At 45.1% G+C, this 10,757-nt stretch overlaps 1 pseudogene; it reads right to left on the bottom strand.

Annotated features, from left to right (window-relative positions):
• Positions 1–454: 454 nt before the first annotated feature.
• LOC101911404 (uncharacterized) lies at positions 455–1,537 on the bottom strand (annotated as a pseudogene).
• Positions 1,538–10,757: the final 9,220 nt, after the last annotated feature.

Genomic DNA, 10,757 nt, shown 5'->3' with positions numbered 1-10,757 from the left:
GCATCCACACTGTGCTGCACAGGGAACAGGGAAAAGGGCCACTAATGTGAGTGAAAGGATCACAGTTCTACTCATGGCCTCACCTGCAAAAATCTGAGACTTCTCAGGATCTGAGGAAGTCAGTTCCTTCTATCTATTTCTTGAGCCACTGCTTTACCCAAGTGTACAGTAGAAGATGGCTTTACTGTAAAAGTTGTTTTCCCACAGGACTCCTAAAGCTCCTCTGCTTAAATTTATGTTCCTTCTCTTAAATAAATGTAACAGCCTGCACCTCTAATAGTGTCTAAGCCATGGTTGTTTTGTGTTTCGGTAAAGGTTTAGCTCTTGACAAACAGAAATGGTCAGATTATTATATATCTGATGTGAACTTATAAGTAATGCAATGCTAAATGGCTTAATAACCTGAAAGACAGTAAACTCTGCTTAACCACTTTTTTTGCAGGCCTGCTAATATCTATAATTCATCCAGATAATTGGCATACAGATGATCTATAGCAGCCAAGTAATTCTGGCCATTCCCACCTGAATAGTAAAAAATTTTGAGTGTCTCTGGAAGTCCCCTTATCAAGGGGGTCATGATTTCAGGATTCACCAGCAGCATCACTGGGGATTCGTATCCAGGAAGTAATTTTCTTTCATGTATCATTTGCAAGCAGGCTGCTTTGTGTACACTTTCTAGGAACTGATCAGCTGCGCCAGTGATTGCCAGGGGATCTCCTCTGTCTAAAGGGTTCAATCCTCCAGCCCAATAAGCAGCCAGCTGGGTTAGGGATCATGGGGCATGTTTACCTCCTGTTGTCAAGAAAACTCCATGACCCGAATAGCCATTAGCTTCCTTTTCACTTGATTGGATTTGGTCCCCCCCAGTTAAGGATATGCGCCACACACACTCTGTTTTGGATTCTTTAGGAAGGCGCCCATGCTCTCTTTTCAGCTTGGCTAGCTCAGTGGCAGTATACGGTATCTCTTTGGTTGTAACGTGAGGGTCATCATCGTCCTCATTCAGGTAAGTATATTCTGTTTTAATTAAGGGTCTCACTTGAGGGTTTTCCACAAAACATTTTCTTGCCTCCTCTAACTCCTTCTGAGGGTACATTGGGTTTATTTGTCGAATACCCTTTTCCTCCACTTCCAGCTCTACCTCACTCAGCACTTCACTCTGAAGGTGGAATGCTTTAAAGACACTGATTTTTAATAAGCCGTTCTCTTCCCTTTCTTTCTCTAATTGTTGTTCTAAGTCATAATTTGTTTTTTGCAGAATTTTCACCAATTTTCCAGGGATTCTATAATCTTGTTTTCATTACTACATTTCCTAAGGCAACCTTCAATTGCTGCGACCAGGTTGGCTCCTAAAAACAGCACAGACTATAGTTTTGCCCTTACCTGGTCTAACCTTAGCTTCAGTCTGTAAAGAGGTCACTCGGTCCACTACACACTGCAAGTTTGTCCAGTTATCTTGAGCACAATCTTCTCCGGGTACAGAGGGTTGAGCCCCATACTTTGCCAAAAATGTGTAAAATGTGTCCTGATCTTTCATTAACAAAGAGCCTTGATTATCAGCCTTTTCGGCCAGTCTCACTACAAAGGGACCAAACCCACTTCAGGGAGGCTAGACTTAGTTACAAATGCGCAGCCACTGCTGTGTCACCTTCCTCTTCCCCAAGTGGTTGAAGGGACCAAAATCTGCTTTGGGAAGGCAGCTTATAGTTACTACAAAGTTGTCCCTTCACTTTCTCAAGCAGACAATTCTCATTAATATGAGGGCAACCCCCCTTTTAGCACTTTCCCCCTTTTGCACTTTGAGTTCTTTTAGTTAGATCCCAATAAACAGAGCCCTTAGAGTTTGGAGTGCTAAGTCCTGGGCGTGTGGGGTATGTGGGAAATCCGAGTCGCCCCCCTTGCTTTCTGGACACCTCTCACCCAGCTGGGTGTAGGGCCAGGTGCGGCTAGAACAAAACGTCCTTCCCCTGTTACAAACCACACACAACCTGCACCCCTCTGTCTCTCAGGATCCTGTCCGTGATGCCAATTTTATGTCATGGTCCACTCAGTGGACTCGTGATGGTTCGTTTACTATGATCTCGAAGTGCAAATAATCAAGGCGACCACGCTAAGGGGTTATGCTTTGATTAAACAGCACAACTTTACTGTTCACCCGTAAAGAGGTGTGAGATAAAGCGATGGGAGGGGAAGAAAAGGTAAAGTAAAAAGAAAAGGAAAGAGGATTATAGCTACCACCACAGGTCCAAGGCATCCCTATGGTCCCAGGTCCAGGCAGCGTCCTGCTGGTCCTTCCAGTAGTCGTGATCCTTGGTGGGGAAGATTTCCAAAGTTCAGTTGCTAAGGAGCCATCTTTTATGCCAAGCAACACACCTTGCTCCTCCTCTGGCCCATAGATTGTTGCCAGTCTCCGCCTTCTTGAGCAAAGTTACCAGCATGTCCAAAGAGGACTGCCCGAGGCATTGTTTGCCTTAGAGGCCAATAGCTTCAGACCAGGAGGTGTTTTTTTGTATTATAATGAAGAAAGTTCACCTAGGTTAAAGTTTTCTGGTTCGTTGCTATGACAGTGGTTATGATCCATCTTCTGGACAGCGGTTATGTGGCCTTATTGTAGTTGTTTCTTTCAATCCCAGGGAGCAGGGAGCAGCACAGTACTCCTCATACCATGCAGTTCTCCTTCCCAGGGTCTCTGTGTCTTCGTGTCCATGAGGACCACTTTCCATCTCCAGGTCTCTGTTGGCAATGCTGAGACAGTATCATTCTCTTTGGACCGACTCTTTACAATGATTAAACAAAATGCCTGAATCTTTTGGTGACAATAAATACTTGTGTGTTGACACAGGATCTGACCTAGTAGACTCCATGGAGACCAGGGACGCTCTATGCTGGCTAGATCCCACCAGGGCACACCGTGGTTGGGCTGGAAAAACAAATAGCTACATTACCCTCGATGAAGAGAGGGCGGCAGAAAACAAAATGCTAGTCTTGAAGCATCTGCTGCTACATCTGCTTGAAGCATCTGCTTATATACAGCTTTCTGGAAGGTAGAGTTGGCGTAGCCTCCTTGGCCTGACTGTGTCAGCAGTCATGTGAAGTTCTGTCAAGACTGAGGTTTATGGAAAGATGGATATGCTCCCATGCCTCACAATTATCTTCCAGATAACAGAAAGGAGCTGTTAAGACTTTGTTGAATAAGACACCAGAAAGAAGTACGTCAAAGAAAAATAAAACCACTTTGATTTTAGTGACGTCTCTTTCTTATGGCTACCACCCACTCAGCTTCAGAGAAATAAACACTGCAAAGTGGACACACAGCCTCCATACCCAGACACTGATGGGGTGCCCTGGGATGTATTAAACTTTCTGACAAAGAACAGCAGCACCAGTGAACTTGTAAGGTAACAGCAAAAATACACAGAGCTAAGCACTGGTCTCATGTGCTGCTAAGACAACCAGAGCTGGGGTTCCCTTTCTGGCGCTGATCCAATACTTAGAAAAATGCTGCTGTTAGATGCAATTCCAAGTCAGCTGTCAACACCATCTAGCTTCTGGGCCTACACACTGTTGCTAACATCTGCCTCTGAACAGATGATCTGAGCCTCCATAAACTGTTGAATCTAGAGAGCGACCAACCTTGTGTCTCAGACCAACCCATAGTTACAGTTAACAAAACCACTAACGTGCCAATTGTGCTAAGAGCACAATTTGCCATTAGCAAGGCTCCATGGTTTAGATTCTTTCAGAACATGTGACCAATGCTGCCTAACATGGAAATCATAACAAAAGCAAGCCTTGACAGTACAGACAATTTCCCCTCTTCACCTCAACAAACTTGTATTCTGGGTCCTTGAATCATTCCAGTTACTTCTAGGACATCACCAAGCAATCAGGTGGATATGAACTTTCTGAACATGAAAACAAGTAGGCAATAACTTGGAGAAAAAAAAAAAACAAAACCACAAAACAAGAGAAACAACGTGATTTCACTCTGCAGATAGATGGAAATTAAGGTATAAATCTACTTGCCTCCTCTGAGTTTATCTGTTGGCATAGGCTATAAGAACCAGAAAGTCAGTCTTGCAAAACCCAAGATAGTCTTGGTAAGAACTTTAATTGTTGGCCGTTTAATTAAATAAATAAAACCACAGTCTGTGCTCATCTGGCAATCTCAAAACAGCCACCAGAGAAGCCCATTCCAGAGTTACAACGGTGCAATCTAACCATTGTCATTTGCTCCCACATGCTGTTCAAAGCAAGGCTTTTCCCTGTTCTCAGCAGCACATAACTGTGCTTTCACAGTGGAAGGACAAAGCAGCATGGATTTGACGTGCACTCTCAATATGTTATTATTTGTTTTGAAGAAAAATGTGCACAAGGAACCTCAAGCACTTCTTCAATAGATCACAACTCTCTTCCCTCTGCATCTGGTTTACACTTGTTTTCATTCCAATTTCAAGTTAAGCCTCCTGGTTATTAGCCAGAACAAATTGCTCTCATGTTCCCTTCAGCTCAGTAATAAGGGGAAGACTTCATACCCATAAAAATGCATTAGATGGTTGTGATAACACTTTTGGGGGAAGGGGAGTTAGTAAGAAACTCTTGCCAGCTTGAATACATTGGATACTTTCTCTCAAGCTAACACAGGAGAATGTGCTCCAAACTCCAATCAAGTGACTCAAACTAGCGCTGTCCACAAAAGCCACCAACAAAGCATAAAGAAAGTCCTGACATATTTCCCAGCTTTGCATTAAACAAGTCTTTTTGACAAGGAAGAGTAGAGGAAGGAAGCTGCAGCTCACATGCCTTGATTATAAGTAAATCAAGAGACAGCTGGGAAGTTAAACTCAGAGGAAGCATTTGCAGAACATTCTCTTTGATGCAACACATCTCTCCATTGTGATATATTGCCTTCCCGTAAGCAGCTTTGAGTCCTTTAAAATATTGCTTTCCTAGGTGACATATGCAGACAGCGGGTAGCTATTTGAAGCACATATTGGTATGCTTAACTTCAAGGAGGCACAAAACCTAGGCCTGGGCTATTCCATATAACAGTGTGCAAGACAGAAGCCCTGAGACTGCTCCTGCAGCACCCGTGACAGGTGGAATTTTGCTGAAAACCTCAGCGTGAGCAAGATCAGGTTCCTGAAGGCTCCAGCCACAGCTCCCTCTGCAAACTAAACTGAACTCTGGGCTCACTGCTGCTGAAAGAGTCCTGCTGACCCTCTCCACTGATAATTTTCACCTACATTAGTGAAATGAATCAGGTCACAGATGGACCCAGAGTGGGCAGAAGAGAGGAGATGGGATGACACAGCCAGGATCAAGAGCAAGAGACACATACACTACCTCTCTCAAGTGTGTTAACCAAAATACTATCAAGGAAGACTTTGGAAGATGAGGTAAAACTGAATAGCAGTTGCATAGCAGCAGTGTAAGGCCAGGCTTCTGATGGCAAAAACAGGAAAGTACAGCAGCAAAATACTCTTTTATCCCTTAGGCCAGACAGCTGAGTGGCTGTGGGACAGACTGGACCAGCTTGCTGATCTACCAAGTCTGCATTTAACTGATCCACACCATCCAGTGGCCACAGAACCAGCACTGCTCACACAGGGAGGGTGCAAACACCCAGTCAGCAGCAGAGAGGTGCACAGCAGCACCTTGTTCACCCACAGCACAGCTGTCAACTGGTTTAAATTAGCTGTGAACCTCTATCTCCAATAGAAGGGTCCCAAGTGCCAGGAAGGAACTATTCTGCTCCGATTTACCTGCCACCTGGTTGTATTAGCTTGTCACAATCTGATTCAAGGCTTCAGGGAGTTTAGAAGCATGTTATGTTCCTAGCTGATAGTATGTTAAAGAATATGCTCTGCTCCTACTTGGTACACATTGTGTAATTTAAGAGTCACAAGCTGTCAGGCTGCCAGCAGCACACTGTACATGGGGGACGATGTTTTTTTTTCTTGTTTAACCATTGTTTAAGTTTAAATAAAATTTAATTGCAAATGGAAAAAATCTGCCTAGTCAATCAGCCCAGGTCTGCTCTGAATAGAGTTTCCAAAGCCTGTTCTGAGTTTCATAATTGGGTAGTTCAACCTAGTCCAGAAAAAATTTACTGCAGTTAACAATAGGAAAAGGGCTTGCTTCAAACTGTTATCAAACTCCCCACTCAAGGCAGAAAATCAGCTGGACAGCACCATCTATTGGGCAGAAAAAATTGCTGTACTGCTGTCTTTTTGCTTTCTATAACTCAAAGCCAAATGCACTTCCACCACAGCTGAAGGCTGGATCTCCTGCCAGCAGTTGCACTAGCTATGTGCAGGCGGGTATGCCCAGCTGCGGTACAGCCCTGTAGGAAGAGGGAAGGCACTCAAAGCCATTGCACACCTATAGACCCCACGCAGGGGCAGCTCTTTTACACTCAGGGCAGAAGTTTTGCCTTGTATGTCTGCAATGCAAGGACCAGCTGCTGAGGAGAGGACAGTCCAGACAGTCCCAGTACTTTATTTCCATGTCATTTTCCTCCCTACCAACAACCTCTAGGTTTGGTGACTTTACGGCACAAACAAAGCTACTGGTGTTTTCTGATTCTGGCTTTAGACAACCACTGACTCCTCACCCGAAAGTCCATCCCACAGAACAGCAGCATGCCAGACCCATAAAACTAGTGTCAAAATGGCATCTGCCCACTGTCACTGCATAGCACCGAGTAAATTCATCAGCCCCTCGTCCTCCTTCTCCCTATGGACACAACAGCATTTTCCTGTGTGTCTCAATACAGAAGGGGCAGGAGAGGGCTAGCCTACATCAGCACCTGTATTTTTGTGACACTATGTCAACAGCCCCATAGATGGCCAGCTTGTCCAGAAAGTGTGATTTTGACTGCAGAATTCTGTTTCTGAGGATTCCTACTCCAGGCTGGTATTATCTTTAGACTACCTCTATTCAGATGCCTATGTTTAGATTTCAGGGGTTGGCCTATGAATACTGCTTTCAGCTGCAAAACACAAATCCCTGGGGAACACTTTTGGTCAGAGAGGCAGGAAAGAAATCTTATGTAGCTTTTCACCACTTTTTGCCTAATTGCCATTTGTGTTTATCAGAAACACCATGAAGGCATAAAATGAAGTTAGTTATGTCCTTGCACCCAGGGAAGCTGGCCCAGGCCGGGTCCAGGTCACAGGTCACTACCATACTCCGTGGCACTGGTGCTCGCCTGGAAAAGCTCCTCAAGAAATCAAATAGGTTGAAAGGTCTTGCTCAGTGTCCACCTTCAGCAAGGTCAGAAGGACCTGACTGAGGTACATAAGAGAGCAACAGAGCCCCATAGCAAAAGCCCATAGCAAAGCAAACTCTGCAGCTAACACTAGTTCAGTTTCCCAAAGCAACACCAGCGCTCCAGATCCTGCCTGACCATGAGGTAGGCTCTGAACTGCCCAAGCAGGGACTCACAGAAGGACTATCTCCATCACATGCAGCATCTCTGGAGTATTTCCAGCTCCAGTAGTTTTCCAGAGACTTTTTGCACAAGCTGTACAGAGCAAAGTTGGATAAATAAAGTTATCAGCCTTAACTGTGAACTGAACTATCTGTTGTATCAGTGATTTAAATAGCCAGTATGGACTGTGTTTTGGTTTGAACCAAAATGGGGGTTTCCTGAGAAAAACCTATTCTAATCAAACGCGAGTATTTAACATATATTTTTTTCTAGAAAGAAATACGTAGTAGTTTGGGGGTTTGTTTGGGTTTTCTTTGGGGGGGGGGATGGGACAGACAGTTAATAGCTAAATTCTGAGTGGATACAAACATCAAACTTCGGAGCAACCAAAATCCAGATCCCAGTCAGAACACCTCAGCTGAAATCAAACACTGGCTGAGTAAAATTAGTGGCAACAACTGCAGGCACAGCATCTCTGGAAAGGCCTGCCCACCATAGCCAATTTCCTGATCTAAAAATGCAGGATGAAACAATATAAAGCTAACTGGATTTCATGTGTGGGAAGAGGGTCCTTTTTTGTCAGACCTCTTCCCCATGATCTCCATTCAAATCGGCCCAGGATACAGTAAGGGATGTGGCAGCACAGACATGGAAAGGCATGCCACGGTAAACTGGAACAAGTGCTCAAATAAATCTGTACCAATAAGCCAAGCTCTACAGCAAATTTCTGCTGTAGAGAGGAGAAAATTAAATCAGAAGCAAAAATTATGGCTGACAAATAGCTTGATACAATTAGAAGGAAGACAAATCAGCCTGTTAAGTTACTTCAAAACAGGCAGGCAAGGGTATCTCCAGCAGACAACACCCTGTCTGAGCTGCTTAAGTGGAATACCCCTGGGAGAAGGCCAGCAGGTCTGAGGTCTCAGAGCCCAGAGCACAAATTGGAAAATAATGAAGCTGGTCTGCTACGATTGCTATAGAGGTGACAGCATTGCAAAACAAAGGAATTCTGGAGCCTGAATTAGGGCAGTGGGAGAGATCAGCTTGCACATACGGCAAGGGGTTGGGTTACATGTAATTGCTCCTGTGAAAAGTGGGCAGTTTGCAAGTGTTATGACAGCTGCAGAGCAAAGGATGTCTCTGCTAAGAGACAATACAAAGCTGGACCAGAAAAAAGGGAGGCACAAATCACCAAACTTTCTAACACAGGGCAAGTATTTTGTCCCAAGGCACACGCGCTACATGGGCACTCCAGAAGCAGGTAAGTTTATTAGCACATACACTCATCCATTCATTCCCTCCCTGCATCCAAGAAGGACAGAGTGGCTCTACACAGCCAAAGAAATAAACTGCAGGGTAGCTAACAGGTCCATTCACTGCACAAATCTGTGCATTAACCATGTGAGTGGGACTTTCTTCTTACAACTTGCAAGGCAGGGCTGGGGCACAATGATTTTTCAATTTAAGTCTGCCATCTTTATTGGGTTTTCATCCTCATCACTTGAAGGCAAAAAAGCTTTAATTGCATGTTCTTAACATGACAGGTTGTCTTGACAATATAATCTGAATTCAGAAGTTCCAGAAAGTCACAGCTGATTACGTGATTTTAATCTTTAAATAACTGATGCACAGCCTCACCTTTAACTCCATCCTTACATATTTTATTCTAGCAATGCATTTGACAACCAGCTTTTCTCTGCACTTTCTATTTAAGATGCTTAATACAAATAAGCCAGCAGCAGGACAACTAGCACATTCCTACACTATCAGCTCCCACGCACACAAGATAGCCTTAAGTCTTGCTGCTTTTAAAATGCTCTATACCTGCATGCTGGTTTGGGTGCAGTGCTCACAAAGCATCCCCTTGCATCCTAATAAACTGGGCACTGGTACCTCGTAAATGCACACCTGGGGAGCCAGCACTCTGCCTGCAACAGAAACAGGAGCAGGCCCCCGAGCTCAGGCAGGCCAGCTGGCTGGGGCTGCTCAGCCTGCAGGCACTGCCACTACCACCGGCTCATCAGCCAGCCCTGCTGCACCTTCCCCCTGTTCCCTGTCTAGCAGGACCCTGTGGGATGCTGGTTTCTTCCCTGCTGGTATCAGCATTCAAAGCCCTTTGGAAATGCTTCACAATGGATGAGTGTGTGGTGCAAGCAAGGCATTTTTTCCCCTTCTGATTTCATTCCACTGAGTCCTATTTTGCCTGTGCAGTGGTTGATCTCCTAAACTGTACCAGGGTATCATTTGAGTTTCCTGTTCTGAGGAAACTGACAAGTAAAAAATGGACTTGAAAAAAAAGGGAAAAAGTTGTCCTGAAGAGTAGCACAACTGTTAGCCTTTCCTCTGCCACAGGGGAGCAGGACAGCATTTTTAACACAGAGGGCAAGATGAAACTCCAGCTTAACAGCTCAGTTCTGACACTGCAGCAACAAGTGTTCTTCCTCAGTGCTTTCCATACCAAGTCCTGCCATGGAAATGAAATAGGGACCCTTACCCACCCACCTTCCTGTCATGGTGTCCAGGACTCTCAATGCTTGATGCCTGTGTGGCTGTTTCCTACCAGCCACTGTTTGGCCAGTCTTTGTTCACCTCTCTCCCAAGCCCTGCGGTCATTTCCCCAAGGGTATAAGCCCATTACAAACCTTAATTACAGAGCCCGTTTTTGCTTAGTCTGGACAGACCCAAGTGTTTTCAGCACAGGAGGTCTCTCATTTCAGTCCTGGGGGAACCTGCCTAGACAACCACTGCCACAAAACTAGCAGAGCCAGATTGTGCCTTGAAGGCTTGGGCCCATGTGGGAGCATCACTAAGCTGCATGACCTGGACAGAAGCTTGAAATGTGATTCTCCAAGAGAAGGTGCAATCCTTCCATCAACTGACAGTTATCTCTGCTATACTAAAAGCACTGCCCCCTTCCCTTGCTAACAGCGAGGGTGGTTTGTGCCTGACAGGTCCGCTGAGCTCTGAAAGTAAGACCCAGAAACCTGCTGGGGAAGGGACCAGTAGGAAAAGAGTAGGAAAAGAGTAAAGAGTCCTCGTATCTGCCCCCTTCATCAGACTTCTTTAAAAAAAGAAGACTAGGCATCTCTGCCCCATGTCCTGAACCTTTTGGTTCTGTTGATGTACTTTCTCCTGGACCCTGCTGAGAGCTGTCTTTGATGCAGATCAAAACCACGTCCAGTGCATCACAGTTTGACTGTGCCAGGAAATCTAGGAGTGAAACAGAGAACGATGCTGCAGAAACCCAGTATCTCTCCTTCCACACCTCCCTGTCCTTGCAGAAATGGCAGACAGCTAGCACAGCTGTTTGCTGCAAAGGGAG

Source organism: Falco peregrinus, chromosome 1 (assembly GCF_023634155.1).
Source record: "Falco peregrinus isolate bFalPer1 chromosome 1, bFalPer1.pri, whole genome shotgun sequence".
In the NCBI taxonomy this organism is placed as follows: domain Eukaryota; kingdom Metazoa; phylum Chordata; class Aves; order Falconiformes; family Falconidae; genus Falco; species Falco peregrinus.
Note: the sequence above shows the minus strand (reverse complement) of the source record. Positions and strands in the feature narration are given on the sequence as shown.